A 24,713-nucleotide genomic window follows, 5' to 3' on the forward strand; every position below is an offset into this window, starting at 1 on the left:
TATATGTACAAATGAGAAAGTGAACTACAATAGAATACAAGAAAATTCCCTATCAGGTGCATGATATCACAAGCTCAGAATTATATAACACAAATATGAACTACTGATTAAAATAAGGTCCAAAGTACCTTTAAAAATAAAAATAAAAAATAAAAAATCCCAACAGATCAAAATTTTAACCTAAATTTGATATGGGTTTATGCCGGATATCGGGTCGGATATTTCAAATCCGACCGAACGGGCCCTCAAAGTCAAAATTTTCTTTTTTTTTTATAAAAAAGAATTCACCCAACCATCAACAGCCACGTTGCGGTTTACCCAGACGGCCAACGACCCTGTCCTGCCAACAGGTACAGTTCGCCGCAGGAATTTTTAAATTTTAACAACTTATAATATGTTTTTTCTTCCATATTCTTGATCTCTCCTCTCACATTCTCACAATCTCTCTCTTTCCCTCTCTCCCCTCTCTCTATCTCACATTCTCTCTCTCCTTCTCTCTCCTCACTCTCTCTCTCTCTCTAACTGTTCTTAGAAATTTTTTTTTTTTCTTCTATTGTTTATTTTTGAAGCACCAAATAAGAGAAAAATTTGTACATCCTCACCACCTTCTTTTATCTAAAACTTAAAGATTCCATTATCTGCATGCATATGGAAAAATAGAACTCTTTACGAACAAACAAAATTAAGAAAGCAATAAATAAGCCACAAAGACGTAAAAAGAAAAATACTAATCCAAAGCAAAACATTGTAAACGGGCTAACACCGTCACCATCTAAATCAAAGATTAATGTAATCAAAACCATATTGCTTCTGAACAATAAGAAATCAAATTCGCTGGCCAACGGCCCTTTGATTCTCTCCGACATTCCAGATAGCATCATAGGCACGCCTTTACTTGTCGACTGCTTCGTCGACTTTGATGCTACCCAATCAAGTAGACGAGGCGTTGTCCCTGTCAGCAAACTAAGGGAAATTGAGTTCTTGAGCATGTTCAGGTTCAAGTTGTGGTGGACCACCCATTAGGTTCGGTTCAAGAGGCTTGACGAAAGCCTCTTCAACCGAATTCCAAAGTGTTCTTCATCTTCACACCGGCGGTGATTCGATCCTTTCACTCATGTTAAGGACGCCATGCATGAAATTTCATTTGGGAACTTCCAGGCTTTTGGAGGAGAAAACCCTTTGGTTGGTGCACGTGGGATGCATTCTACTTTAGGGTTAGGCGTTTTGGAAGGGATTAAAGGACTCGTTTGAAGGTGGGTGCCCACCTCGGCTTGTCTTCATTGATGATGGATGGAAATCCATTGGTCATCATATCCAGTCACTCAGAACTTGCCAAAAGAATAAAAGAAAAATACTAATCATGCGAAAACTTGCATGTAATGGTCTAACTCCGTCACTATCTAAATCAAACATTCATATAACCAAAATTAGAATCATCAAAATCAAGCCTGAATAGTAAGAAAAATGAAAAGTTGCTAACGAACATTAAAATTTAAAAAAAGAAAAAATAGAAATCAAAGTCAAAAATCTTTAACATGTAAAAGACAGAACGCAAAAATTAGATTAAAAAACTTTCCCGCTTACTTGAGTTGGATCTTGGATGTTTTCGAGAAAGAAAGACCGAGGCGATAATTGAGCTGAAGAAGAATAGAGTGAGGGAGCGGCAATTTTCTCTCAGCTAGCAATATTATATAATGAAAGGTGACTACTTCCTTCGTTTATATATTGAGAGAAAGAGAGAGGAGAGAGAAGACAATTTTATTTAGAGAGAGAAAAAGAGAGAGAGGAGAGAGATGTTCTGCATATTTATATTGCAAGAGAGAGAGAGAGGCATGAGGGAAGAAGTCACCTTCACAATCTGTTGTGGGAAGAACTTTTTTTTAAAATTATTAAAAATTATAATATATATGTTTAAAGGTGACTACTTCCCTCAAGTATATATTGAGAGAAAGAGAGAGGAGAGGGATGTTCTGTATATGAATATTGAAACAGAGAAAGAGGAAGAGGGTTAGATAGAGAGAGATAGGAGAGAGGCATAAAGGAAGGAGGCATAAGGGAAGGAGTCACCTTTACAATCCTTGTGGGAAATTTTCTTTTTTAAAAATTATTAAATATAATAATATATATTTTTAAAGGTGACTGCTTCCCTCGTGTATTGAGGGAGAAGAGAGAGAGAGAGAGAGAGAGAGAGAGAGAGGAGACAAATATATTGGGAGACAAAGAAAGAAGAGAGGAGAGAGATGTTATATCATATGCAATATTGAAAGAGAGAAGAGAAAAAGGGTTAGAGAGAGAGAGGAGAGGAAGACAAATGTATTGAGAGAGAGAAAGAAGGGAGAGAGGAGACAAATGTATTGACTATTGAGAGAGAGAAAACGTATACGAATCGTGAAAGAGAGAGAAGAGAAAATGGGCTAGAGAGAGAGAGGGAGAAAATCTTCTGTGCATCGGTGGTACCAGCTCAACTGTGGGAAAAACTCTTTTTAAATTATTAAATATAATAATAAGATATATACTTCCCTTATGTATTGAGAGAACAGAGATGGAAGAAAGGAAACAAATGTATTGAAATTCAGAAGGGAGAGATGTTTATATGTAATATCGACAGAGAGAAGAGAAAGAGGGTTAGAGAGAGAGAGAGAGAGAGGAGACAGTGTATTGAGAGAGAAAAAGAAGGGCGAGAGGAGAGAGAAGTCATGCATATGTAATATCGAAAGAGAGAAGAGAGAGAAGACACATGCATTGAGAGAGAGAACGAAAGGACAGAGAAATATGTTATTTAAGTATAATATTGAAAGAGAGAAAGAGAGAGAGAGAGAGAGAGAGAGAGAGAGAGAGAGAGGCAAGGGAAGTAGTCATCTTTACAATCCCTTTTGTGAAAAACTTTTTTCAAATTATTAAAAATAATAATAGTACATATTTTTAAAGGTCACAACCTGTTTCGTGTATTGAGTGAAAAGGAAAAAATGAACAGCCATCTACTTTTATAAAGTTTATTCATAAATTTTTTTATATATAATAATAATAATAATCATTAAATTTTAAAATAATTAGTATAATTTAATATTTCAGTATTTTAATTATCTTTTTATCATTTTATAAGATGTTTATTAAAAAGTAATGTAAAAATTGATAAGATGTTTATAAAAAAATTATATAAAATTCAAAAATCATTTGAATTCATGTCCGAGAGGAGAGAGAGGGAAGAGGAGACACATGAATTGAGAGAGAGAAAGTAGGGAGAGAGGAGAGAAATGTTCCGTATAAGAATATTGAGAGAAGAGAGAGGGTTTGAGAGAGAGAGAGAGAGAGATGAAGAAAGTAGTAACCTATACAATCCCTTGTGGAAAGAACCTTTTTTATTATTAAAAAATATAATATATATTTTTAAAGGTGACCACGTCCCTCAAGAGGGGGGAGAGAGAGAGAGAGAGAGAGAGAGAGTTGTCGGCAGAGAAAAGGGGAAGTGAAGAGAGATGTTATGTTACTCGTGTATATGTTATATCGAAACAGAGAACAGGCTTAGAGAGAGAGAGATGAGGGAGATAGTCACCTTTGAATAGAATCTCTTGTGGGAAAATCTTATTTTAAAAATAAATGTCATTATTATAAATAACGCTGCGATGGGATGGGACCGGGAGCAAGATAGGGACAGGGTCAGAGAAGAAGAGCACAGTTTGTTTGTTTGCGGGTGATGGAGAAGGGAACACTTGTATCACTTCAACATTACAGAGAACATATCCTCTCCTCTCTTTCCGTCTCAGTGTTGAAAAATTTTACATAAAGACTATCTGTGAATGGTAATGACGGGCCATGGTAGAGCAGTGCGAAGCAGCTAAGAAGTCTCCATAACTTGTAAGTTTTGCCACCACGTAATGAGAAGAGAAACAGGGTTAGAGAGAAAAGTTTAATGGCATCCTTCTCTTAAGTGGGAGAAAATTTTCTATACAACAGGATTATTTTTTTAGGTGGGCTCCTAGGTCGTTTCGGTCATGCTTTCTTTTATTATTATTACTATTTTTTTTATTAAAAGGGGGCAAAAGCCCAAAAAGAACTACATCACAATCTCTTTTTTTTTTCTTTTTTTTCTTTTTTGGCTGAAGAACTACATCACAATCTCATGAGGGGATAAGCTCCCAATGCATCCAGATACATCAAGTTATTTACCAAAAAAAAAAAAAAAAAAAAAAAGATCCAGATACATCAAGTTATAATTGGCTAAAAAGTCAGCCACTTGATTAAATTTTCAATGTACATGAGTTATATAAAAATCAACGCTCTGTTAAACATATTTTTGCAGCCAGCAATGATTCCGAAGCAAGGATGATTCCCATCCAAATCCTCCTTGATCCAGTCAACTACAGCAGATAGTCCATTTCAACTTTGACCTTCTGGAAACCCAAGTCTTTTGCCAGTTTAAAGCCGAAAGAACAAACCTCACACTTCTGCCAATACTCTATGGGTATAACCAACGTTAACAGCACAAAACCCATCGTCAATTGAAGCTTTGCACCTCCATTTCCATAACATCCAACATCCAATAGCATTCCTAACATTTAAAATCTACCAAACATGCATAGTAATAATTAACAGATATTCTTAACATTTAAAATCTATCAAAAACATGTATAGTAATAATTAATTTTATAAAATAATTATTTTATTGCTTTATTTATTTTCTATATCAAAAATATCTTTAAAACGGATATTATAATTAAATAGTAATCGATACATGATACTTAATATAAGTATCTATAGATTTATTTGACATGTCTAACATTATAAAAAAAGAAATTGCTATTAGTTATTTATTTATTTTAATTTAATAATAATTATCTTTTAAACGGTTTTCTTTTAAATAATTTTTGAATCTGGTGGTGGAAATGAAATTTTTGAATCTTTCAGTGGCAATGGTAATGGCAGTGCACCACGCCAAGCAGCCGCCAAACACTTTTCTCCTTTCATGGCAGCAGACGTTGCGCCCTTGGTTCCACAAGAATATTCCTTCTTCTCTTAAGCACTTAAAAAAATAACACTAATTACAATAATATTTTGGTGCCAAATTTAGCATCATTTTCAGCAACCGAGTGGTAATATAATAATATTAACCCTCTTGAATTGATTTTTCACTTTTAATTTTTTATCTTACAGATACAGAGGCGTTTGAACCCATAATCTAAATTAATTGCGTTCTACTTAATAACATGGTAATTTTTTATTACAATTTGAAAGAGAGGAATTTATTACAGATTCAAACCTGCTAATACAAGAACACGACATGACAATTTAATCCACCAATGTTGTGCCTACAATGATAAAAAATAAAAAAATAAAAAAAATGCTATGATTAATATATAATACAACTTGAATATATACTTAGAAATTGTGGAATAAGGTCCTACCTTAACTAAGTTTGGCTATATTTATATTAAATCTGGGATCCTCCTCCGAGACCGTTGTGCGGATGAGATTTTGATTCTTCAGTAAATAACATTGTTGTCCTTGGTCTGGTAGATTATGATATGATCTAACTCAATTGTAGTTGATCCAAGCCGCTCGATTGGAAAATTTGTAACAGTTGGATGATTCCTTATCATGATCATCAAATTGATTAATTAACATTTTTTTTTTTTTTAAACTTCCAACGTACATTTAGAGAAATTTATAGAAGCCCACCTTGTCAAATTCTGGTTATGTATCCCTTTTTAATATTTTAATTGATTTATTTAATATTTAATTACATATACTGTCTTTTATTATTTTTGTGTTAAAAAAAACTATTAATTATGTATGGTTTTGTATTGATTATATATATTTATTCTAAAAAAATGTTATATTTTTTAGAAATATATTTTATAATTAAATTTAAAAGTAGTAATGGGCTGTATTACAGATAAACAATGATTTAATAAATAAATTTGAATTTATATGTTACAATACAAAATCTTAATAGCTATTTGAGTGAATAAATTATTACACGATACAAACAAAAATCTGTTTATCCACATTAAGTTTGTTTTTTTTTTTTTTTTTTTTTTTGGACTTAGTTTATCCACACAGAAAAAGAACCATAATCAAGATTATAAGGGTATAGGTATACTTCAAATTAAAATCCTGAAGTTTTATCAGTTTCAAAATTTGGACATTTCTTCATAAATGCTGTAGATAATATTAATTCGATAATGACTTTTCAAAAGGAAAGTGAGGTATCTGATATCAACCTATAATCATAATTTTCAGATTTCATGTAAAATGCATGTCCTCTTTTTTTCTTATTTGGGTTTTATTTTTTAAAACATCAAAAAAGGTATTTAAATTGTGTTATAATATGGGTTGACTGACACGGACAGTCAGGACTTCATAGGAGGAAGTCACATGCAAAAGGTTCTATCTTTAAGCCGCCGTTGTGGCTGAAGTGGCTCATACGGTGATGAAAGACCCGACCCGATTGAGAAGGGCGGTAAGCATTGGGTTTGACTTTTGGGCGAACAAGCCCCAAGCTGAAGGAATGAAGTGGGTCACTACAAAACTGTGAAGAAGAGAACTTGGGCCGTGGGCTTTATCGGCTTTTTCTTGGTGGGTTTCCTTGGATTGTCAGTCTTTCAGAAACACGAAAGAGAGTCTCCATGTATTTATTTATTTATTTTTTTGACAAAGCAAATATAATAATAATAATAAATAAATAAAATAAAACAAAAACAAAACAATAAGTGACCTCAATATTCGTAACGGCCAAATGCAAATAATTTAAAGTTTCGTCTTCTTCAAAAAAAGAAGTAAATAATTTAGAGTGATTGTTTTGATGTATTATATTTTTAGCTGATTTTAAACAATATGTATATACCAACAATTTGCACATTGTTTTATTACATATTTATCAAAAACATCTCTCTCAAAAAAAAATCTTTATTAATTCACAATGCATCAGTATTAAAAATGGAGCACTGCTGGAAGAAGTGAAAGACCCACTGCAGCCCCCAAAGAAGGGTATATTTCATTTTAACACTTAAGTTTTATTAATTTAAAATTTCGAACATTACAATTAGGATTTTATAAATGTTATAGATAATATTAATTGTAAAGGTATGAACAAGATAATAAAAGATGAAAGTAAAAACTTTTCGAAACAAGGGAGGTTGATATTCTTATTAACGCAATCTCCAATCATAGTTTTCAGGTTTCATACAAAATTTATGTGCTCTACTTTGTTTAGGTTTTATTTTTTAAAAGACCATAACAAGTATTTATATTACCGTATGTGTTATTGTATAAAGCCATCTCCAAAAGGTTCAATCTTCTTACCGGCATTGTCTCTGAAGTTGCTATTACGGTAACGAAAGACCCGACCCGATTGAGAACGGCTTTAAACAATGGGTTTGAGCAAAGAAGCTGAAGGAATGAACTGGGTTAGGACCCAACTGAAAGAAGACGATTGAGCCGTGGGTTTCTTTCAAATGGTTTTAGTCTCCTGGGGTCGAGGAAGAGCCAATACTCGTGTGTCCTTTTCTTTTTTTTTTTTTTTTTTTTTTTTTTTTTTTTTTGGTGTTAACAAAAGTTAGATAAAATAAAACAAAACACAAAAAAAAAAAAAAAAAAAGTGACCTCAATATTCATAACGGTCAAATGTAAATAATTTTTCCTTTTTCCTTGGTCAAATGTAAATAATTCAAAGTGATTATTTTGATTTTTTATTTTTAACTGAGTTTTAAACGATGTATACCTACATTCATGCATTCTTTTATTACATATTTATTAAAAAATTCTCTCTCAAAAATAAAAGAAAAAAAAATTCTTTATTTATTCACAAACTGGAAGACCCTACAAAAGTGCATGGCCCATTGCAACCCCTAAGTTCTTCCCTCACTTGATGAAAGCTGATTTTATTCCCTAACTCCCCAGCCATATTCCTTCTCCACATTTCTATAACCCCAAAAGCAACAATCTGTCGCATCTCACTAATAGTAAAGCCTCCTAATAAGGAATGACGTTTGAATTTGATGTGAAGCTAATAGCTTCTTTTGCCGGATCATTTAGATGCATCCTACTCACATTTAAGATCAATCTTCTTCTTGAAGTAGAAACTGATATTGCCTTTTGATTTTTTACAGTGAGTGCATGATGGAATTTAGAGGTTTTATAATCACCTGTGGATGACAGAGACAATTCTAAATCATCAACCAATGAATGCCGTGTGTAGATTTCTCTTAAGGATTTTTGAAAATAGTAATATAATTTTATGTGATTGCAAAAGGGCCAAAAGCAAAGCTTCCAAATAGTGGACCAATTTGGGGAAGATAATGTGGAAGAACAATTCCGGATATAGTTTTCGCTTAGACAACAACTTTTTTGAAAGGCCACGGGTTGATATGTATTTTCCAGAAGTGAAGTAGGGTCATGTTAATTTTTTTGGATACATTTACAATGTTATGTGCGTCATTATATTTGAGTTTGCACCCCATTAATTTATGTTTTCGTTTTTTATTTTTTTCAATTTTATGTTTGCAGCCCGTTAATTTATGCTTTCGTTTTTTTTTTTTTTAATTTTATATACTCTATATCATATAATATCACAGTTTCTATGTTTAAACTTCAACAATAATGGAACATAATTTGGTATGTAATAGAATTTTTTATTTTTATTTTAGAAATCCTTAAAATCACATGATGAAAAATGGAAACTCATTTTATTTTCTAATAAATTTTTATGTGATTTCAGTTCAAAATCTTAATAAAAAGTGTGTTGAATTTGGTTTTATTTATTCTCAAAGAAAAATATTCTATTTTATTATTAAATATAATTTATGAATTACTAGCATATAAATAACAGTTAAGGAATTTATCAGATAATGCCTTTTTTTTTTTCTATTTTTGAAAAAAATAAAAACAAAACTAATCAATGGAATAATTCTCAGTACAATAATTTTTATATATAATATATTAATATAACGATGACATAAAATAACAATATATAAAAATTTAAGTTAAAATGACATTTAAAAATGTTTTGCGGTATTAAGTGTAAACGATATAAAAATTTAAGTTAAAATGACATTTAAAAATGTTTTGCGGTATTAAGTGTAAACGACGGAGGAAATCACTCTTACAAAATTTTGAGGTAGATGGTTATGATAAATTGGACAAGTTGTCATGTGAGAGACTCCAATCCCATGAAAAAGCATAAACATGTATGGTGATGAAAATGATTAGCTCAATATTTCACTTACCCAAATGCCAAAATTTCATACCAAAAGCCCTCCATTTTCCCAAAAAGAAAAGTGGGTTCTGTGGTCATTAGGTGGGGCTAACAACTTGTTCCTTGCTTTGTGAAAGGTCGGCAAAATTACTGAGGTTTGAAAGTTTGGGTTTTGGGTTATTGGAATTAGAAAAAGGCAAGGTCATTCGAAGGTGGTTAATTTCTTTCATGATTCTTTTTTTCTTTTTGCGCTTGGTTTTGGTCCACTAAAAGCTTTTTTTTTTTTTTTTTTTTTCATATCGCTGACCCTTCTCATTTAATAACCTCTGAATCCTGCACTAAATGAGGAGCAGAGAGAGACCTTTTCTACTTGTTTGGTATTTGTGTTTTGTCCATTAGGTTGACCAAATTGGGATATACATAATGCCAAGGGAAATGAAAGACCCGACCCGACCCGATTGAGAAGGGCATTAAACAATGGGTTTGAGCAAAGAAGCTGAAGGAATGAAATGGGTTACGACCCAACTGTAAGGAAGAGGATTTGGGCCGTGGGTTTCCTCAGCTTTCTCTTAGTGGATTTCCTTTGGATGGTTTTAGTGTTTTGGAAACATGGAAGAGTCAATACTCATTTTTATTTTTCTTTTTTTCTTTTCTTTTTTTTTCTTTTTGACAAAAATAAAATAAAAAAGTTACCTCAATATTCATAACGGTCGAATGTAAATAATTTTTCTTTTGTCTTTGGTCAGATGTAAATAATTAAAAGTGATTATTTTAATTTCTTATTTTAGCTGAGTTTTAAATAATATCCAACAATCACACAATCTTTTATTATATATTTATTTAAAACATTCTCTCTCTCAAAAAAACAAAAAAAAAAATCTTTATTAATTCACAATGCATCAATAACAAACTGGAAGACCTGCTACAAATGGTGCATGGCGCGTCCCTCTCTTGATGAAAGCAGACTTTATGCCCTCAACCCCCTAACCATATTTCTTCTTCTCCACATTCTCTATAACCTCAAAAGCAACAATCTGCTGCATCTCACTAATAGTAAGGCCTCCTAATAAGGATGAGGTTTGAATTTTATGTGAAGCTAAAAGCTTCTTTTGCAGGATCATTTGGATGCAACATACTAGCATTTAAGATCAATCTCTTCTTCAAATGGAAACTAACATTGCCTTTTAATTTTTTGCAGTGAGTTCAACATGGAATTAAGAGGTTTTATAATCAGCTACGAGTGACAAAGACGATTCTAGATCATCGATCAATGAACACCATGTGTAAATTAATCTTACTAATGCTTGATGACATTAAATAATTACAGAAATTTTAGGAGGTCCAAATAAATTATTGGTCAGGCTGCGCTTTTCACTTACACTTTTCACAATTTTATTTTAAAGATTTTTGCAAATAGTAATATAATTTTATGTGATGGCAAAAGGGGAATAGTCTTTAGTATTTTTTCCTCTTTAAATTTATAATTGTTAGGTGTGTCTATTAGTTAACAATAAAGACATTTGAAGCAAGCAATTTGCAAACAATTAGATTAAAAAAAACTAAAACGAAAAATATATTACCAAAATGACACATAAACTGAATACAAAAATAACATGCATGGCCAATTTAAAATGAAGGAAAAATAGAGGATTCAAATTAATTAGTCACTCACTCCCTTTGGTTCACTGTTTTGATCCTCATGAAGAAGTCTCCACCTGGCTATGCCCTGGGAGAAAAAACATAAAATCAAATAGAAATGGTGCTCTTCATTACAAATCACAAGTATTGCCATTTAGATAATTAAAGTATAAAAAATACAAGAATTGCCATTGTTAAGAAAAATAGAACAAAAATAATAGCAATAGAAGAATAAAATCAAAACACATACAAATTTACGTGAAAAACCTTTGACAAGAAAAAAACACGGATAAAAAGAGGTAAAACCTTTTTATTGATAAAGATTGGTACAAAAAGTGAGCAAATATAGAGACAAAAACTCAATACATCCGAAAACCTTCGAAAATATATCTATATATATTGTACGAATGGAATAAATTTTAAAATTGGATCGGCCATTGACCTCCGCTATCACCACATAGCTCAAATTTTTTTCTCAAAATAAATTTCACCAAACAAGTTGCACCGTGAACTTTTCGGATCAGGTCAATAAAAATTCGGATTACTAACTTTAACAGCCACTTGGATAATTAAAGTATAAAAAATGCAATAGCAATTCCTTTATTAAAATTATTTTTCTTTCCATAAAATATTCTTTTATCTATGAACCAAAAAATAACAAAAAAAAAAAAAAATCTTTTTTGTACAAGCAAAAAATAAGCTTTTATTTATTTATTTATTTTTATCATAATTTTTTTTTTATTTGAATTAACTTAACTAGTACATTTTAAAAGCCAAACATTGAAACGTTATGATACGAGAAGAAGAAGTGATACCAACAGAGTGCATAAAAGACTAGACGAGTTATTTATTTATTTATTTATTTATTTTGTGAATAAACATCTTGATGAGTTGTCATCACCCTCATGGTGACAGAACATTCTAACCATCAATTTCTGAAAGGCCACATATAAATTACTCTTATTAGTCCTTGATAAAATTAAATAAATAATCGTACTAATTGTGAAGAAAGCAATGCTATGTGTATCAATTTGGTTATGGATCGATTTTACTAACTAATATATAGAAAATATTATTAGGTCCGACAATTATGTCCAAGTTACCTTTCACGTTTTTAGTTTTTGATTTTGATAATATAATCTATGTGACGCAAAAAGGCTAACGACGGCGTCCAAATACAGGGCTAATTGGGGAAGATAGCATGAGAGAAGATTAAACTTCAAGTCTTCAACAAAATAACTAGAGGAACAAATAATAAAAAAAAAAAAACACGAAGAAGAAAATCAAATAGTTAAAATGTGATTCCATAATAAATTTTCGTAAGGCTTATTAAATGTGTAAATTGTAGTCCAAATTTTGAGAATTAATATAATATTATTAATACATATTTTGATAATGTGAGACAAAATTTTTTTTTTTTAATGTAAACTATATATTTGATTGTACATACTTTTTAAAAAAAATATATATATATATATATATATGGAAAACACTTACTTAATCGTCGTACATAATAATAGAACCATTATAATCAATATATACCTCAACCCCAAAAAAAAAAAAAAAAAAAGGACAAAACAACAAAAGAAAATAAAAATATACAACCAACCATAAAAAGGAAAAAATAAATAAAAATACAACAAGAAGAGATTGTTTCATTACATGATCAATAAAAAGCATTCTTTCACAGATACAAAATCCAAAAACAAAGGAACATATTTCGAAACACGGTCCTTATTAAGTGCCTACATTTAATGTTCAACACAGTTAAGTTGCCAGAGCCACAGCAACCTGGATCCCTCCTACAACACATGCATTAAGACAAGGAGGCCCAAATTTCTTACCCCCTTCAGCTAGAGCAGCCCAAGATTTCTTACCTCCAGTAATCGTAGCAACCACAAATTTCTTACCTCCATTAACTATAGCAGTCCCAAATTTCTTACCTCTCTTCATGGCAGCAGACTTGATTCTCTTACCTCCATTAGGATACTCCTTCTCAAAACATTTGTCAGAGGGTCTCTTAGGATCTTGAATCTGGTGAAGTGCTTCAAGGAGAGTTGGTCCCTCGTACCAGGGAGGGTTATTCGACCTCTCAATCAGGTTGTCCCCTTCTAAACCTGAGATGGGAACAAAAGGAATCTTGGCCGGATTGTACCCAAGATTCTTCAGGCAGGAAGAGGTTGACTTCACACAATTTCATCATACCTCTCCTTTGAGTAATCGGCCACATCCATCTACAAGGGAAAAAGCATTAAATATATATAACACCATTTAAGTATTATATATCAAACAACTATTTAGCAATTGTCCAAAAATATGTCTACGAGTCCCGATACTCTGAAATGGACACTTAATTTTAAGAGGTTTAATCGGGAAATAATCACCTTGTTGCAGCAACAGATAACATTAAGAGGTTTAAACAATGCATGCTCGGGAGTCTGTCCATTCCCAAAAGTGTCAACTTCAAAACCACCAGTACTGGTGGAATCAACGACAAGAAGGGCACAGTCAGCCAGCGAAGCGCCTGAGATAATGGCCTTAATAAACTCGGCATGCCCATGAGCATGTATGAAAGTGAAATGGTACTTGTCCGTTTCCAACTCCGACATGCCATTGTCAATGCTGATACGACGCCCACGTTCGGCCACCCCGGCATAATTGAACGAATTCTGGCTCATCTCAGCAGGTTCTTTCTCAAGTTTCTCAATGATATGCTTGTCAATAAGTCCAAGCTTGTAGATAAGACGGCCAATTGTGGTTGACTTGCCGGAGCCAACATGACCAATGACCACAATGTTAATATTGACCTTCTCCTTGCCCATTATATGTATAAATGAGAAATTGAACTATAGTCGAACACAAGAAAATTCCCTATGAGATGCATGGTATCACAAGCTCAAGAATTATATAACACAAATATGAACTTCTGATTCAAATGAGGCCCAAAGTACCTTTTTTTTTTTTAACAAGTTATTTAAATTACAGATTATCCAAAATTCTTTATGTTTTTGTAAACATAAATAAGATATTCTGGAATTATCTACTTTATCACAGGCCAAAGTACCTTGAAAAAAAAAAAACAAAATCAAAATTTTAACCTAAATTGATATGGGTTTATGCCGGATATCGGGTCGAATATTTAAAATCCGACCCAACGCCCCTTCAAAGTCAAAATTTTCATTTTTTATAAAAAAGAATTTACCCAACCATCAACAGCCACGTTGCGGTTTACCCAGATGGCCAACGAAACCCTGTCCTGCAAACAGGTACAGTTCGCCGCAGGAATTTTTTAATTTTAACAACTTATAAATTGTTTTTCTTCCATATTCTTTATCTCTACTCTCCCACTCTCACAATCTCTCTCTTTCCCTCTCTCGTCTTTCTCTGTCTCACATTCTCTCTCTCCTCACTCTCTCTCTTTGACAACTCTCTCTCTCTATCTCTTCTTAGATTTTTTTTTTTCTCTTTTTTATTTTTGAAACACCAAACATGAGAAAAATTTGTAATCTTTTTTTTTTCCTTTTTATTTTCCTCACAACTTTCTTTGATCTAAAACTTAAAGATTCCATTATCTGCATGCATATTGAAAAAAAAGAAATCTTTACGAACAAACAAAACTAAAAAAGCAATAAATAAGCCAAAAGACGTAAAAAGAAAATACTAATCCAAAGCAAAACATTGTAAATGGGCTAACACACCGTAACCATCTAAATCAAAGATTAATATACTTAAAACCATATTGCTTCTGAACAATAAGAAATCAAACTTGCTGGCCAACGACCATTTGATTCTCTCCGACATTCCAGATAGCATCATAGCCACTCCGTCACTTCTCGACTGCTTCGTCGGCTTTGATGCCACCCAATCAAGTAGAAAGGACTTCGTCCCTATTAGCAAACTAAGGGACATTAAGTTCATGAGCATTCAGGTTCAAGGTCTGGTGGACCACCCATTAGGTTCGGCTCAAGAGGCTTGACGAAAGCCTCCTCAACCGAATTCCAAAGCCTTCTTTATCTTCACACCGGCGATGATTCGATCCTTTCGCTCATGTTAAGGAAGCGTGCATGAAGTTCAAATGGGAACTTCCAGGCTTTTGGAGGAGAAAACCCCTCGGTATATTTTGGTTGGTGCACGTGGGATGCATTCTACTTTAGGGTTAGGCGTTTTGGAAGGGATTAAAGGACTCGTTTGAAAGTGAGTGCCCACCTGGGCTTGTCCTGATCGACCATGGATGGCAATCCATCGGTCATGATTAGGATCCAATCACTCAGAACTTGCCAAAAAAAATAAAAGAAAAATACTAATCAAGCGAAAACTTACATGTAACCGTCTAACTCCGTCGCTATTTAAATAAAACATTCATATGACCAAAATTAGAACCATCAAAATCATGCCTCAATAGTAAGAAAAAATGAAAAGTTGCTAACGTACATAAAAATTTAAAATAAAAAAATCAAATTCAAAAATATCTAACATGTAAAAGGCACAAAAAGCAAAAATAAGATTAAAACATTTTCTGGCTTACTTGAGTTGGATCTTGGAAGTTTTTGAGAAAGAAAGACGGAGAGGATAGTTGAGTTGAAGAAGAATAGAGTGAGGGAGCGGCAATTTTCTCTCAGCTAGCTACATTATATAATGAAAGGTGACTACTTCCCTCGTTTATATATTCAGAGAAAGAGAGAGGAGAGAGAGAGAGGCATAAGGGAAGTTGTCCCTTTACAATCCCTTCTGGGAAGAACTTTTTTTAAATTATTAAAAGTAATAATAATACCTTCTGGGAAGAACTTTTTTTAAATTATTAAAATTAATAATACATATTTTTAAAGGTGTCTACTTCCCTCATGTATATATTGAGAGAAATGGAGAGGAGAGAGATGTTCTGTATATGAATATTGAAAGAGAGAAGACAAAGAGGGTTAGAGAGAGAGAGAGAAAGAGAGAGGGAGAGAGAGAGAGAGGCAGGAAGGAAGTAGTCACCTTTACAATCCCTTGTGGAAAAAACTTTTTTTAAATTATTAGATATAATAATATATATTAGTCTCCTCATGTATTGAGAGAGGAAGAAAGAAGAGAGGAGAGAGCTGTTATTTTTATGTAATATTGAAAGAGAGAAGAGAAAGAGGGTTAGAGAGAGAGAAGCGGGAGACAAATGCATTGAGAGAGAAAAAGGAGGGAGAGAGGAGACAAATGTATTGACCATTGAGAGAGAGAAAGAAAGGAGAGAGGCGAGAGTCGTTATGCATACGAAGAGGGAAAGAGAGAAGAGAAAATGGCCGAGAGAGAGAGAGTGTGAGAGGGAGACGTAAGGGAAGTAGTCATCTTTACAATCCCTTTTGGGAAAAACTTTTTTTAAATTATTAAAAATAATAATAGTATATATTTTTAAAGGTCTCTACCTGTTTCATGTATTGAATGAAAAGGAAAAAAAATGAACAACCATCTATTTTTGTAAAGTTATTCATAAATTATGTTTTCGTATAATAAAATTGAATTTTAAAATAATTAATATGATTTAATATTTTATTATTTTAATTATATTTTATCATATTATAAGATGTTTGTTGAAAAGTTATGTAAAATTGATAAGATGTTTATACAAAAGTTACGTAAAATTGATAAGATGTTTATAAGAAAATTATGTAAAAGTGATAAAATGTTTACGAAAAAGTTATGCAAAATTGATAAGATGTTTATAAGACAATTATGTAAAAGTGATAAAATGTTTACAAAAAAGTTATGCAAAATTGATAAGATGTTTATAAAAAAATTATATAAAATTAGATTGCTCAAAGATCATTTGAATTTATCCCCGAGAGGAGAGAGAGGAAGAGGAGACAAGTGAATTGAGAAAGAGAAAGTAGGGGAGAGAGGAGAGAGATGTTCTGTATATGAATATTGAAAGAGAGAAAAGAAAGCGGATTTGTGAGAGAGAGAGAGAGAGATGAAGAAAGTGGTAACCTTTACAATCCCTTGTGGGAAAAACCTTGTTTATTTTTAAAAAAACAATAATATATATTTTTAAAGGTGACCACTTCCCTCAAGGGGAAAGAGAGAGAGAGGAAAAACGAGACAAATGTCGGCAGAAAAAAGGGAAAGAGGAGAGAGATGTTATGTTACTTATGTACATGTTATATCGAAAGAGAGAAGAGAAAGAGGCTCAGAGAGAGAGAGAGAGAGAGAGAGAGAGAGAGAGGAGATAAGGGAAATAGTCGCCTTTAATTAGAATCTCTTGTGGGGGAAACTTATTTTAAAAATATACGTCATTAGTCATTATTATAAATAACGCTGCGATAGGATGGGACCCAGAGAGGGTCAGAGGAGAACAGCACAGTTTGTTTGTTTTTGGGTGATTTGGGAGAAGGGCAAAATATTCTCTCTTCAACATTACAGAGACCATATCCTCTCCTCCTCTCTTTCTGTCTCATTGTTGAAAATTTGTACATAAAGACTATCTGTGAATGGTGATGGTGGGCCATGGTAGAGCAGTGTGAAGCAGCTAATAAGTCTCCAAAACATGTAAGAATTTGACACCACGTAATTAGAAGAGAAACAGGGTTAGAGAGAAAAGTTTAATGGCATCCTTCTCTTAAGTGGGAGAAAATTTTCCATACAACAGGATTTTTTTTTACATGGGCTACTAGATCGTTTCGGTCATAGTTTATTTTATTATTATTACTATTTTTTTATTAAAAGGGGGCAAAAGCCCAAAAAGAACTACATCACAATCTCATCAGAGGATAAGCTCCCAATGCTATCCAGATGCATCAAGTCATAATTGGCTAAAAAGTCGGCTACTTGATTAAATTTTCAATGTACATGAGTTGTAGAAAAATCAACGTTCTGTTAAACATATTTTTGCAGCCAGCAGTGATTCCAAAGGAAGGATGATTCCCATCCAAATCCTCGTTGATCCAGTCAACTACAGCAGATAGTCTATTTCAACTTTAACTTTCTGGAAACCAAATTTTTTGCCAGGTTAAAATTATCAGACAAAAATATAAATAAAATAAAAATATATTTTTTATCAATTTAAATTTTTAGAATAAGTGATATTTGAATATGATATAAAAATAAAAATTCATGAGGTTCTGAATTATTTTATTCAAAATAAAAAAAATAAATATAAAGATCCAGAAAAAAAATCTAAAAATATAGGTTTACATTTGAAAACAAGTATTAGAAAAAAATAGGGATAAATGTACTTTAATATCTTTGTAATTACAAATATTTCCATTGAATATTTTAAAATCAATTTTAACACATTGATATTTTTTATTTGAAAAATTATTTCAATGTGGTTTAATTGTATTAAATTTAACGGATTCCATCAAACTGGTGCACGTGACCCTTGAAATTTTTTTTTTTATTTTTAAAATTTCATTTGTTTGTTTTGTGGGAGTAAAAGAAAAAAAAAACACTTTAATACCTTCTAAAATACCAGAAATATCAAATACTAAAAAAAAAAAAAATTGACATTCTTAAAAAATACCAAATATTTTTAAAAAATTTAAGAGTAAAAAAAATATGATACTAAAGTGTTTTTTTCTTTTACTCTTACAAAATAAATAAATAAAATTTAAAAAATAATAAAAAATAATTTTCCAGGATCACATGAGATGCACATTATCTCAATTTAACGGAATATGTTAAATTTAACACAATTAAAATATATTAAAATAATTTTTCAAATAGAAAATATAAATATATCAAAATTAATTTTAAAAAATTAATTAAAATATTTATAATTATAAAAAATATTGAAATGCATTTATTTCAAAAAATATATATAATAGCCGTACACCATATAAAGCAGCCGCCAAACAGTATTCTCCTTCCATGGTAGCAGACTTTTAGCCCTTGGTTCCACAAGATATTCCTTCTTCTCTTAAGCACTTAAAAAATAACACTAATTACAATAATATTTTGGTGCCAAATTTAGCATCATGTCCAGCAACCGAGTGGTAATATAATAATATTAACCCCCTTGAGTTGATTTTTTACTTTTAATTTTTTATCCTATACGTAGAGAGGTGTTTGAACTCATAATCTAAATTAATTTCCCTTTACCTAACAATGTGGTAATTTTTTTTATTACAATGTGAAAGAGAGGAATTTATCACTGATTCAAACATACTAATATAATAACATGACAAATTAATCTACTAATGTTGTGCCTACAATGATCAAAACAAGAATAATGCTATGATTAATATTTAATACAACTTGAATAGATACTTCGAAATTGTCGAATAAAGTCCTACCTTAACTAAATTTGGTTATATTTATATTAAATTCGGGATCCTCCTCCGAGAGTGTCGTGCTGATGAGATTTTGATTTTTCAGTAAATGACGTTGTTGTCCTTGGTATGGAATATAAATAAACAAATAAAAATCTGGTTCCTTGTTATGATCATCAAATTGATTAATTAATACATTTTTTTTAAACTGCCAAAGTACATTGTCAAATCCTGGTTATGTCCCTTTTCTTATATCCCTTTTCTTATATGTGATATTTTTATCGATTTATTTAATGTTTAATTACATATACTTTCTTTTTATTATTTTTGTGTTAAAAAACCATTAATTATGTATGGTTTTGTATAGATTATATTTATTTAAAAAAATGTTATATTTTTAGAAATCTATTTTATAATTAAATTTAAAATGGATTCTATTACAAGTAAATAATGATTTAATAAATAGATTTAAATTTATACGTTACGATATAAAATTTTAACAGCTATTTGAGTAAATAAATTATTACATGAATACAAACACAACGTGTGTTTATCCATATATAATTCATTTTTTTGGACTACACAAAAAAAGAGTTATAATCAAACTTATAAAGGTATGGATACACTTCATTTTAACCCTGAAGTTTTATCAATTTCAAATTTTGAACATTTCTTTATAAATGTTGTAGATAATGTGAATTCGGTAATAACTTTTCAAAACGAGAGTGAGGTACTTAATATCAACCTATAATCATAATTTTCAGATTTCATGTAAAATGTATGTCCTCTTTTTCCTTTTTTTTTTTTTTATTTGGGTTTTATTTTTTAAAACATCACAAAAGTATTTAAATTGTGTTATAATATGGGTAACTGACACGTACAGTCAGGACTTTCATACGAGTAAGTCATACGCAAAAAGGTTCAATCTTTGAGCCGCCATTGTGGCTGAAGTTGCTCATGCGGGGATGAAAGACCCGACGCGATTGAGAAGGGCAGTAAGCAATGGGTTTGACTTTTGAGCAAACAAGCCCCAAGCTGAAGGAATCAAGTGGGTCACGACCAATCTGCGAAGAAGAGAACTTGGGCCGTGGGCTTTATCTGCTTTTTCTTGGTGGGTTACCGTGGATGCTTAGTCTTTCGGAGCACGAAAGAGGGAGTCGATTTTTTTTTTTTTTTTTTTTTGTGACAAAAACAAATAAATAGATAAATAAATAAAGTAAAACAAAAACAAAACAATAAGTTACCTCAATATCCATAACCGTCAAATATAAATAATTTAAAGTTTCTTCTTCTTCTTCTTAAAAAAAAAAAAGAAAAAAAAAAGTAAATAATTTAAAGTGATTATTTTGATGTATCATATTTTTAGCTGATTTTAAACAAATATGTTTATACCAACAATTTGCACATTGTCTTATTATATATTTATTAAAAACATCTCTCTCAAAGAAAAAATCTTTATAATTCACAATGCATCAGTTTTAAATTGGAGCACTGCTGGAAGAAGTGAAGGATCCACTGCAGCCCCCAAGTGAAGGGCATATTTCAGTTTAACCTGAAGCTGTATTAATTGCAAATTTTGAACATTACAATTAGCATTTTTATAAATGTTTTAGATAATACTTATTTTAAAAGTATAAACGAAATAATAAAAGATCACAATAAAAACTTTTCGAAACAAAAGAGGAGATTGATATTATTATTAACGCAATCTCTAATCATAATTTTCAGATTCATGCAAAATTTATGTGCTCTTCTAACCGGCATTGTCTCTGAAGTTGCTAATAGGGTAATGAAAGACCCGATCCGTTCGAGAAGGTCATTAAACAATGGGTTTGAGCAAAGAAGCTGAAGGAATGAACCGGGTTACGACCCAACTGCAAAGAAGGCAATTTAGGCCGTATGTTTCTCGGCTTTTTCTTGGTGGGTTTCTTTGGATGGTTTTAGTCTTCTGGAGCCACGGAAGTTCCGATACTCATATGTCCCTCCTTTGTTCTTTTTTTTTTTTTTTTTTTTTTGACAAAAATAAAATCAAATAAGACCAAAATTAAAAAAGTGGCCTCAATATTCATAACGGTCAAATGTAAATAATTCAAAATGATTATTTTGATTTCTTATTTTTACCTGAGTTTTAACGTAGATACCAACATTCACACATTCTTTTATTACATGTTTATTAAAAACATTCTCTCTCAAAAATGAAAGAAAAAAAAATCTTTATTAATTCACAATGCATCAATAACAAACTGGAAGACCTACTACAAAAAGTGCATGGCTCATTGCAGCCCCCAAGTGCTTCCCTCCCTTGATGAAAGTAGACTTTATGCCCAGCCATGTTCCTTCTTCTCCTTATTTCAATAACCCGAAAAGCAATAATCTGCTGCATCTCACTAATAGTAAAGCCTCATAATAAGGAATGACGTTTGAATTTGATGTGAAGCTAGTAGCTTCTTTTGCAGGATCATTTAGATGCAACATACTCACATTTAAGATCAATCTTCTTCTTCAAATGGAAACTAATATTGCCTTTTACTTTTTCGCAGTGAGTCCAAAATGGAATTTAAAGGTTTCATAATCACCTGCGGGTGCCAAAGACAATTCTAAATCATCAAATTTGATGAAATTAAATAATTAATCCTTGATGAAATTAAATAATTACAGAAATTTCAGGAGGTCTAAATAAATAATTGGCCAAACTACTCTTTGCACTTTTCACTTTTCACAATTTTATTTTAAGGATTTTTTAAAATAGTAATATAATTTTATGTCATTGCAAAATGGGGGCCAAAAGCAAAGCTTCCAAGTAGTGGACCAATTTGGGGAATATAGTGTGGAAGAACAATTCGGAATATAGTTTTCGCTCAGAGAACAACTTTTTTGAAAGGCCACTGGTTGATATGTATTTTTCAGAAGTGAAGTAGGGTCATGTTAAATTTTTGGATATATTTACAATGTTATGTGCATTATTATATTTGAGTTGCACCCCTTTAATATATGTTTATTTTTATTTTTATTTTATATACTTTATGTCATATCATATCCCACTTTATATGTTTAAATTTCAATAATAATGGTATGTAATAGAATTTTTATTTTTATTTTAAAAACCCTTAAAATCACATATGAAAAGTGGAAACTCATTTTATTTTCTAATAAATTTTTATGTGATTTCAATTCAAAATCTTCATAAAAATGTGTGTTGAATTTGGTTTTATTTATTCTCAAAGAAAAGTATTCTGTTTTATTATTAAATTTAATTAATGAATTACTAGAATATAAATAACATTTAAGTAATTTATTAGATAATGCCTTTTTTTTTCTTTTTTAAAAAAATAACTAAGTAATGGAATAATTCTCAGTACAATAATTTTATGTATAATATATTAATATGACGATGACATAATATAACAATATATAAAAGTTTAAGTTGAAATGACATTTAAAAATGTTTTGCGGTATTAAGTGTAAACGATAGAGGAAATTACTCTTATAAAATTTTAATCCGGTTATAACATATATTTTCTATGATATTTTTTACTCTCTTTTCCCCCTAATTTCATAATTGCTATGTACATTCATTTTTTGCTAGTGTTTAACTCAAGTTTGCTTTTAATATTAGTTTTAAATAGATCCCGCATTTTGAATTTTTTGAACTGAAGTCTTCAGTCTTGGTCAAAACATCAAAAAAATTTGGACAAAATAAATGTCTTAATTCTCATTATAAAACTTGAGTCAAGATAGAGGGTCCCAAAATATTAATAACTTCTAGAGTGAAGTTATTAATAGAGTGAAGAGAGGAGCACACGTCTCCCTCTTCACCATTACACAAAACATCTCCTCTCATCTTTCTCCCTCATCTTTCTCTCTCATCGAAAACATCGCCTCTCCTCTCTCTCGTTGTTGAAATTTTTTACGTAAAGTGTCTCTCCGAACAGTGATGGACCGATGGTGCGGCCATGGTAAAGCGGTATGAGGCAGCGAGAAAAAACTTCTATGGGACTGTCACACAGCTGACATTGTAGAACCGACCAACAGATAATGACCACGTGTTATTTTGCTTAAAAATATAACCTTTTTTTTTTTTTTTGGTTTTTTCCAACTCTTCCCCCCGTCCGGGCTTCATCCCCACTTTCCTTTTTCTTTCTTCCCCTTTCATCGTCCCTATTTTTTTTATTTACTTCTATTATATATAAATATATATTCACACACACACACACACACACATACATATATATATATATATATATATATATATATATCGCTCCTATTGATTTGTTTCCCTTTCCTGGCAGCTTCTTAAAAATCCACTGGGCTGACATTGATTATTCCCAGGAAATGGGGTGGGTGAGGGTAAAGCAACGTTGTTAAGCTTCTCAGCGTGTTTGTTGGGGGATTATAAATTGCTATAAAAAAAAAAAAAAAAAAGTGTTTGTTGGGGATTTTAGGGCTATTAGGCTCTAGAAAAGTCGTTTTGACAACTTAGAAAAATAAAAATAAACGTCTTTGACCCTTATAGGACAAAATAATAATAATAATAATAAATAAATAAATAATATTTTATTTATTTATTTATTATTATTATTATTATTATTTCTATTGAGGAGCTCTTTGCATTATTATTATTATTATTATTTTTTCTATTAAAGAGCTCCTTGCATCTGCAGATTTTTTTTTTTTTTTTTTAATCATTAACAACTTTTTTCTTTTGGCTTGGAAGATCATTAACAACTTGCATAAGAAGAAAGACAATCATTTTTTTCTTCCATAATCTACCAAATCATGGGTCCTCCCCTAGTCCTACTTTATTGAATATTATAAAAAAAATAGACAAAAAAAACTGAAAACACCGAGCCTCTATATATCCACAAGTACGCCTTATAAAACTATACATAATGTGAACAAGTAGGATGATATTAGGGTTCTTATTATTAAAAAAAAAACCCCAAAAAAAAGGGTAGAATGCTATTAGTGTTTGAATTTGTCTAAATAATATTGAATCAATATCATTATTAGTATATTAAGGATCTCTTCTAAAGTGATTTATAGTAATAACTTTAAGTGCTTTTCAAAGAATCATTTAATTAGCATTTCTTCGAAAATCATCAAATAGATTAATTTTTTTACAACAAAATCACTAAAAATGATTTTTAATTTTTTTTTTGGGGTCAAATACTATTGGAAATGTTGTTATCTTCTTTGCCGCTCTTTTAAGCCTTTAAAAATTACTTCTAAATAGGTTTTAAATATGTTAGTTAATAAGTTGTTAACAATGGAATATCATTACAACTTATTAACAAGTTAAAAAATGTATTTTTGAAATATATTTTGTATTTATTAAATATTCATTATTTGTTAATATTGTTTCATATTATTTTCTTATACAGTGATTTATTTATATAGGAATCAATAAAAAAAAGTAAAATAAATAAAATTACAAAATAAAAAGTACGAACCGTAAAATAAATAAAAGTACAACAACAATGACACACCGTTTTATTACATAATTATTAAAAAACATTCGTCCACACCTCCAAAACCAATAAAGGCATAATTATTAAAAAACATTCATGCACGCCTTCAAAACAAAGGAAAAATATTTCAAAACCTGGTCCTGCTCCTTCTACACTACCAAACATTTCACGTTCAAC

At 31.0% G+C, this 24,713-nt stretch overlaps 1 pseudogene; it reads right to left on the bottom strand.

Moving 5' to 3' along the window:
- Window positions 1-12,440: 12,440 nt before the first annotated feature.
- Window positions 12,441-16,073, bottom strand: LOC107422374 (elongation factor 1-alpha-like; annotated as a pseudogene).
- Between the last annotated feature and the right edge of the window lie 8,640 nt (window positions 16,074-24,713).

The sequence above is a fragment of the Ziziphus jujuba genome, chromosome 3, assembly GCF_031755915.1.
Source record: "Ziziphus jujuba cultivar Dongzao chromosome 3, ASM3175591v1".
NCBI classification, from domain to species: domain Eukaryota; kingdom Viridiplantae; phylum Streptophyta; class Magnoliopsida; order Rosales; family Rhamnaceae; genus Ziziphus; species Ziziphus jujuba.